This window comes from Cupressus sempervirens, chromosome 7, assembly GCF_028749045.1.
Source record: "Cupressus sempervirens isolate cs-2001-9-10 chromosome 7, ASM2874904v1, whole genome shotgun sequence".
Classification (NCBI taxonomy): Eukaryota; Viridiplantae; Streptophyta; class Pinopsida; order Cupressales; family Cupressaceae; genus Cupressus; species Cupressus sempervirens.
In genome coordinates, this window is record NC_143124.1 from 687,322,546 (window position 1) to 687,331,419 (window position 8,874).

At 47.8% G+C, this 8,874-nt stretch overlaps 1 non-coding gene and 1 pseudogene across 1 annotated transcript; both read left to right on the forward strand.

Moving 5' to 3' along the window:
• Positions 1 to 2,859: 2,859 nt before the first annotated feature.
• Positions 2,860 to 3,841, forward strand: LOC149548718 (18S ribosomal RNA; annotated as a pseudogene; the record flags this gene model as incomplete).
• Positions 3,842 to 4,095: 254 nt separating this feature from the next.
• LOC149548719 (25S ribosomal RNA) lies at positions 4,096 to 7,421 on the forward strand. The gene has a single exon (XR_016354923.1). It is a non-coding gene; the product is annotated as a 25S ribosomal RNA (ribosomal RNA).
• The last annotated feature ends 1,453 nt before the right edge of the window (positions 7,422 to 8,874 follow it).

Sequence of the window (8,874 nt, forward strand, 5' to 3'; positions counted from 1 at the left end):
TGGCACAACATTGGGAATGGTTCGACAGCGGTTGTCATTCCAATGTGTCATCGGGGGATGCCTTGGAAAGTGGCCTTTCAAGGGCGAGCTCGTGTCTAGCACTTGGATTGTGCATCACATCACAAGTGAATGGGGAGATCTCTCTGTGAACGGCGGCATGGTGATTGCAAGAGAAAATTGACTTAATCAGAGCATTTGCCTCAGGCCATTGTGACGGCCTTGAGATTTCTCTTTAATTGCAACCTATGTTTGCGTAGTAGCAGAGTTTGCATTTAAGATGGGCCTTGTTCTTGAGAGTTCCAGGAGATGACCTTCAAAACTTTTGGATTGGGCCCCTTCAAGGTGAAATTAGTCCAGTTGATCGGATGAAGCTCGATGTGCTTGTATCTATTCTGAGACGGTAATGATGGTCATTAATCTGTGGCGGTGAGTATATATCCCATTTGATAATATTGCAGTGGCGGAGCTGGTGGGAAGTACTTGTCACTTTTTTTTGTTAGATATACCCTATATGTAGGTGTCTACATGGCTTGCAACACACTGCACATTTGGTTTTTGATTCTAAGATGCGCTTGTTGCTGAGTGTGTATGGAGTTGTATCTTTTAGCCAAGGGCTCCGTCTCATTGGCACGTTCTATCATTGCATTTTTATCCTGCCTGGATGGCAAGAAGGAAAGAGATGGTTGCACGAGTGCATTGCTCGACGTCCCTAATTTCATCAAGGGTCCACTCTCCACCCTAAGAGAAAATTGACTTAGTCAGAGCATTGTCCTCGGGCCATTGTGACGGCCTTGCAATTTCTCTTTAATTGCAACCTATGTTTGCGCAGTAGCAGAGTTTGCATGTAAGATGGGCCTTGTTCTTGAGAGTTTTAGGAGATGACCTCCAGAACTTTTGGATTGGGCCCCTTCAAGGTGAAATTCATCTAGTTGATCAGATGAAGCTCGATGTGCTTGTATCTATTCCGAGACGGTAATGATGGTCATTAATTTGTGGCGGTGAGTATATATCCCATTCAATAATATCGCAGTGGCAGAGCTGGTGGGAAGTACTTGTCGCTTTGTTTTGTTGGATATACCCTATATGTAGGTGTCTGCATGGCTTGCAACACACTGCACATTTGGTGTTCAATTCTAAGATGCGCTTGTTCCTGAGTGTGTATGGAGTTGTATCTTTTAGCCAAGGGCTCTGTCTCATTGGCACGTTCTATCATTGCATTTTTATCCTGCTCAGACGGCAAGAAGGAAAGAGATGGTTGCATGGGTGCATTGCTCGATGTCTCTAATTTCATCAAGGGTCCACTCTCCACCCTAAGTTTTTTCTGATTGGTAGAGCCTTGCGATTGAGAGGGGGGCCGGCGAAAGGTTTGGTTGCCGCATAATTTATTCGCTAGTGCATTCTCGGTGCGTGCTCACCTCTTCACTGTCTCATCCTATAGAAGTGCATGGCACTGTCGTGATAGCCTTTGTGTTCTAGGTCAGTAGAAGCATAGAGTATTACCGATAATTTTTGTTTGGATGCAAAAACTCTCCATGCCTTGTCCTGCCCTGTGCGATCCGAACGGCTGCGGCTCATGGGTTCTGCAGGAGATACTCTTCTTTAGCTCACCCCTAAAGAGAGCGGTCGGTGTTTGCATTGTGTGGACAAAAAGCCCAAGGAATTTCATCTCTCTTCAGATGTGAAATTCTAGGAGGGCTTGTCAAAGTATGGCCTTTTGTACAAGGTGCACCAAAAAGCATGTAGGGCACATATGCCTGGGAAATGGATGTCTCTAAGTGTCATTACTCGATCGTGTGCAAGGTGTACATCTTTGAATTATGACTTTGCTGCGAGCATTTGTGATTCGAGCATTTTGGGGGAACAAGTTTCGTACGAGATGTTCTTCTCAGGCTCCTGCAAACCAGAGTGCTCATCTTTGCAATGCTCCAACAAGTGCAGGCCCAACGTGTCTGTCTAGGGGAAGAAATCACACAAATGCTTTTTACCGAGATGTGGGTGCTTGCGGGTGGTTCCCTCGTAGTGTAGTTCTTCAGTATGTGCATGTGCATGAGATTGAAGCTTGTCCAACAATGCTAGTGTGAGAGTGTTCACCCATAGGAACTTTTTTGTACCTACGCTAGCAGATCACGTGTCACAGGGAATGGTTAGCGAGACTATGATGGGAAAGGAGATATTTGCCAGAGGTTAGACATGTCTGTGTATGCAGGCATGCTCTCATCACCTATAAATGTGTGGAGGGGGTGTTATACATGATGCCCTTGAGCAGCCTTATAATTGAGGTGGTCGCATGCACAGTGATGCCCCCACCAATCGCATAACCAGCCATGTTTTCGACTCGCATGACCCTTCACCCTTCAGCATGGTGGTCTCTGTTGGCACTTCGGCAACTACCTCTTCGTCATGGGAAAATGTTTGTTGCAATCGAGAAGGATTTTGTCCGTGTGGGTGCACCTCAATAGGCATGTAGGAGGCATATGCCTAGGAAATGGATGTCTCTGAGTGGCCTTACAATTGAGGTGGCTACGTGCACAGTGCCATCTCGTACAGACTCAAGGCTTCTTTTCGAGTAGTGGCGACAACGAGTTCGAGGGTAAAGGGTTTTGTACGGGATGTTCTTCCTAGGTGCCTGTGAATTGAGGCTCCCTGTTTGGCCCTCTCCAGTTGATGATGGGACACTTTCCTCTTGTGTGAAATCTTTGAGTGTTAGGAATCCTGCATGTGTTGTGAACGTCATTCTTGTTGCTTGTGCGGCGGATTATGTTTGGATGCGTGACAGAGTGAATACAAATTTTGGTTTCCCATCACGGTGAGCATCCCTTGGCTGTAGCAAGTCTTGGGGGTCCCCTCATTGTTAGAAGCTACCTGGTCGATCCTGCCAGTAGTCATATGCTTGTCTCAAAGATTAAGCCATGCATGTCTAAGTATGAACTATTTCAGACTTTGAAACTGCGGATGGCTCATCAAATCAGTTATAGTTTCTTTGATGGTACTTTGCTACTCGAATAACCATAGTAATTCTAGAGCTAATACATGCACCAAATCCTGACTCTCAAAAGGGATGCATTTATTAGATAAAAGGCCGGTGTAGGCTCGCCTGCTATTTTGGTGATTCATGATAACTCGACGGATCGCACGGCCTTTGTGCTAGAAACGCTTCATTCAAATTTCTACCCTATCACCTTTCAATGGTAGGATAGAGGCCTACCATGGTGGTGATGGGTGATGGAGAATTAGGGTTCAATTTTGGAGAGGGAGCCTGAGAAATGGCTACCACATCCAAGGAAGGTAGCAGGCGCACAAATTACCCAATCCTAACATGGGGAGGTAGTGACAATAAATAACAATACTTGGCTCATCGAGTCTGGTAATTGGAATGAGTACAATCTAAATCTCTTAATGAGGATCCATTGGACGGCAAGTCTGGTACCAGCATCCATGGTAATTCCATCTCCAATAGCGTATATTTAAGTTGTTGCAGTTAAAAAGCTCGTAGTTGGACCTGGGGTCATCACGGTCGGTCTGTCTTCTGGGTATGCACTGGCCCTCACATCCCTTCTGCCGGCGGCGTGTTCCAGGCCTTAATTGGTTGGGTTGCGATTTCAGCACCATTACTTTGAAAAAATTAGAGTGCTCAAAGCAAGCCTACGCTCTGAATACATTAGCCCTTTGTACACACTGCCCGTCGCTCCTACGAATTGAATGATCTGATGAAGTGTTCAGATCATGGCGACGACAGCGGTTCTTGTCGGTGATGTTGTGAGAAGTTCACTAAACCTTATCATTTAGAGGAAGGAGAATTCATAACAAGGTTACCATAGGTGAACCTGCGGTAGGATCATTATTGGTTCGAGACCCTGAATCATGTAGGGGATGGACCTGGCCTCCTCCTCGACCCTGAAATCTCAGTGACGTGCAGACACTCGGCCCTGCAGTGATGTGCTGGACGGCCAAGCTACGGGTCCAGCGTCGTCAAGGTCGAGGGTCACATCAAATGCCCATGATCGAAAGCATGGATTCCCCACGGGGTGAAGAAGAGACTCGGATGCAATCTAGATTAGGATCGGTGCCTTCGAATGATGTCTATGTTAGAGAAAGAGGTCTCTACTCAGTTGCAGTTCAGAGGGGGTCCCAGCATGAAAATCGATGGCCATGCCTATCAAATTGTAGTCTGTAGAAGTGTCCTCAGTGAGAGACCAGGCCCAAGTCCCCTGGAAGGGGGCGCTACAGAGGGTGAGAGCCCCGTGGAGCTCGAACCCTATCACACACAAGGCGCTGTTGGCGAGTCGAGTTGTTTGGGAATGCAGCCCTAATCAGGTGGTAAATTTCATCAAAGGCTAAATACGGGCGAGAGACCAATAGTGAACAAGTACCGTGAGGGAAAGATGAAAAGGACTTTGAAAAGAGAGTTAAAGAGTACTTGAAATTACCAGGAGGGAAGTGGATGGAGGCCTGCGATGTGCCCTGGTCGGATGCAAAATAGTGTGAGCCGGTCCACCACTCAGTTTGAGGGATGTGCCAGCGTGGGCTGTCACGGCAGCACAAGCGCGACCTTCTGGTCGCACAAATACTTTCGTTGCACCGGTCGAGGAGCGAAGCACACGCCTTTACAGCGAGCTCTCGGGCACCTGTGCGCTCATGGCGCTGGCCAGCGGGCTTTCCATCCAACCCATCTTGAAACATGAACCAAGGAGTCTAACATGTGTGCAAGTTGGTGGGTTGGGAAAACCCACGAGGCACAAGGAAGTTGACTGGTAAGATCCCCTCTCGGGGGGTGCACCGCCGACCGACCTTGATCTTCTGTGAAGGGTTCAAGTGCGAGCACACCTGTTGGGACCCGAAAGATGGTGAACTATGCCTGAGCAGGGCGAAGCCAGAGGAAACTTTGGTGGAGGCCCACAGTGATACTAACATGCAAATTGTTCATCTAACTTGGGTATAGGGGCGAAAGACTAATCAAACTGTCTAGTAGCTGGATTCCTCCGAAGTTTCCCTCAGGATAGCTGGAGCTCACGTGTGATTTTTATCGGGTAAAGCAAATGATTAGAGGCATTGAGGGCATAACGCCCTCGACCTATTCTCAAACTTTAAATAGGTAAGTCAGCGTGGCTGCTCTGTTGAGCCATGCCACGGAATCATGAGCTCCAAGTGGGCCAGTTTTGGTAAGCAGAACTGGCGATGCGGGATGAACTGAAAGCTGAGTTACGGTGCCAAATTGCGTGCTAACCCAGATCCCACAAAGGGTGTTGGTTGATTAAGATAGCAAGACGGTGGTCATGGAAGTTGAAATCTGCTAAGGAGTGTGTAACAACTCACCTGCCGAATCAAATAGCCCCGAAAATGGATGGCGCTGAAGCGCACAACCTATACTCGGTCGTCGGGGCAAGTGCCAAGCTCCGATGAGTAGGAGGACACGGGGGTTACTGCAAAACCTTGGGTGTGAGCCTCTGTGGACCGGCCCCCAGTGTAGATCTTGGTGGTAGTAGCAAATATTCAAATGAGAACATTGAAAACTGAAGTGGGGAAAGGTTCCATGTGAACAACACTTGGACATGGGTTAGTCGATCCTAAGAGATGGGGAAACCCTATTTCAAGGGTGCACTTTGCATGATCATCGAAAGGGAATTGGGTTAATATTCCTAAACCGAGACGTGGCAGCGGACGGCAACGTTAGGAAATCTGGAGACGTCGGCAGGGGCCCCGGGAAGAGTTATCTTTTCTTTTTAACAGCCTGCCCACCCTGAAATCGGTTCAACTGGAGATAGGGTCTAGTGGCTGGAAGAGCACCGCACATCCCACGGTGTCCAGTGCACCTTCGACGGCCCTTGAAAATCTAGAGGACCGAGTACCGTTCACGCCAGGTCGTACTCATAACCGCATCAGGTCTCAAGGGTGAATAGCCTCTGGTCAATAGAACAATGTAGGTAAGGGAAGTCGGCAAAATGGATCTGTAACTTCGGGAAAAGGATTGGCTTTGAGGGCTGGGCCTAGGGGTTTGTGCCCCAAACTTGTGGGTTGTTGGTAGCCTGCCCGAGCTGCTCCAACGGGGAGGGCGGGCCGTCGCGTGCCGATCGAGTGACGGATGCAGGACGCCCCCTTCGGAGGGCTTTCCCTAGGCGGTGAACAGTCGACTCAAAACTGGTACGGACAAGGGGAATCTGACTATTTAATTAAAACAAAACATTGCAATGGTCCCTGCGGATGCTGACGTAATTCGATTTCTGCCCAGTACTCTGAATGTCAAAGTGAAGAAATTTAACCAAGCGCGGGTAAACGGCGGGAGTAACTATGACTCTCTTAAGGTAGCCAAATGCCTCGTCATCTAATTAGTGATGTGCATGAATGGATTAACGAGATTCCCACTATCCCAATCTACTATCTAGTGAAACCACAGCCAAGGGAATGGGCTTGGCGGAATCAGTGGGGAAAGAAGACCCTGTTGAGCTTGACTCTAGTCCGACTTTGTGAAATGACTTGAGAGGTGTAGAATAAGTGGGAGCTTTTGGGAGCAAGTGAAATACCACTACTTTTAACATTATTTTACTTATTCTGTGAGGTAGAGATGGGGCAATGCCCCTATTTTTGGCCTTAAGGTGCGTCTAGGCGCGTCGATCCGGGTGGAAGACATTGTCAGGTGGGGAGTTTGGCTGGGGCGGCACATGTGTTAAAAGATAACGCAGGTGTCCTAAGATGAGCTCAACGAGAATAGAAATCTCATGTGGAACACAAGGGTAAAAGCTCATTTGATTTTGATTTTCAATATGAATACAAACTGTGAAAGCATGGCCTATCGATCCTTTAGACTTTCAAAATTTGAAGCTAGAGTTGTCAAAAAAGTTACCACAGGGATAACTAGCTTGTGGTAGCCAAGTGTTCATAGAGACGTTGCTTTTTGATCCTTCGATGTCGGCTCTTCCTATTATTGTGAAGCAAAATTCACCAAGTGTTGGATTGTTCACCCACCAATAGGGAACGTGAGCTGGGTTTAGACCGTCGTGAGACAGGTTAGTTTTACCCTACTGATGATCCATGCCACGATAGTAATTCAACTTAGTACGAGAGGAACTGTTGATTCACACATTTGGTCATCGTGCTTGGTTGAAAAGCCAGTGGCGCGAAGCTACCGTGTGTCATATTATGACTGAACGCCTCTAAGTCAGAATCCACGCTAGATGCGGTGCATATCTCTCTCCAACTGCATCGCGACTCACAGTAGGGGTGCTCTTGCACTCCCAGGGGCCCATTTCATTGGCCATCTTCATCGGCACACTAGCCCGTTGGAGAAACCTTGGATATTAATTTCAAGCGATCGACGAGAAGAATCTTTTGCAGACGACTTAAATAAGCGATGGGGTATTGTAAGTGGCAGAGTCGCCTTGCTGCCACGATCCACTAAGATTCAGCCCTCTGTCACCTTGATTCGTAAAACCTTTTTTGACTCTAAGGCAGGTGGGGTTTGTAATTTGCGCGAGGGCGAGAAAATCTCCCAAGTGCCAAATTCTAGGGGGGGTGGGGTTTCCAAGGTTTTTTCGTGCGAGCTCGTAACAATCTCTAAGGTGCCAAATTCCCAGCGGGTGGGGTTTGCAATTTGTGCGAGTGCGAGAAAATCTTCCAAGTGCCAAATTTCGGGTGGGTGGGGTTTGCAATTTTTCGCGAGGGCAGGAAAACTCTCCCAGGTTCCAAATTTTGAGCAGGTGGGGTTTTGTGAAAATTTCCGCAAGGGCGAAGAAATCTCCCAAGTGCCAAATTCTTAGGGGGTGGGGTTTTCCAATTTCTGCCAGGGCGGAAAAATCTCCCAAGTGCCACATTTCAGGCAGGTGGGGTTTTGTGAAAATTTCTGCGAGGGAAAAAAAATCTCCCAAGTGCCAAATTCCCGGCGGGTGGGGTTTGCAATTTTTGCGAGGGCGTAAAAATCTCCCAGGTGCCAAATTCCTGACGGGTCGGGTTTGCAATTTCCGCCAGGGCAGAAAAAATCTCCCGAGTGCCAAATTTCGGATAGGAGGGAGGGGTTTTGTAGAAATTTTTGCCAGGGTAGAAAAATCTCCCGAGTGCCAAATTTCGGGCGAGTGGGGTAACGTTTTTTTTTGAACTCCCAAAATTTCATTCTTTTTTGCCTTATGGGGCCTATCATGATATCTTTTTATAAAGAAAATTCTCAAATCGGATCGTTTCGGCTACCCTACCTCGAATCTGGCTAGCTAGGCGTAATGCCTCGAGTCGGCTCGGCAATACATGAACTGAAACTGGTGTGTGATCCAAAAGCGGGTAACTTGTTTTTTTTAAAATTTTGTAATGCCCAAAATTTAGCGCTTTTTGCTGTACAGGGCCTCCCATGATTTTTATTTTGATTTTTTTCCCCTCGTCGACCCACTCGGGTCACCCGAGGCTAGGGCGACGGAGTCGAGTGACCCAAGTTGGGTCGACCCAGGCGTGTGATCCTGGCTGGGGATAGCAAGTCGATTCTATAAGTTTGCTTGCCAATTTTGCTAGCCAGGTTGGCTCACCAAGTCATCTGACCATGTGGTCTTTGCCAAATCAAGAATTGACTCTTTAAGTCTGCTCACAGCTCGTCAAGCCAGCTCACCAAGATGACTTACCCTCTTGCCTCATAAGGTTGCCCCACCAGGTTGCCTCTTCTTTAAAACCACTCACCATGTCGGCTCCCCAAGTCAGCTCATCAAGTTGACTATTCAGGTTGCCTCACCAAGTCAACCCCTTAAGTTCGCTCACCAAGTCAGCTCCCTAAGTCAGCTCACCAAGTTAAATCACCTAGTCATTTTACCACCTTGCCCCAGCAAGTGTGCTTGCCAAGTTGCCCCACTGAGTTGCTTCTCTAAGCCCACTCACCATGTCAGCTTGCCAAGTTAGTTGTTCAAG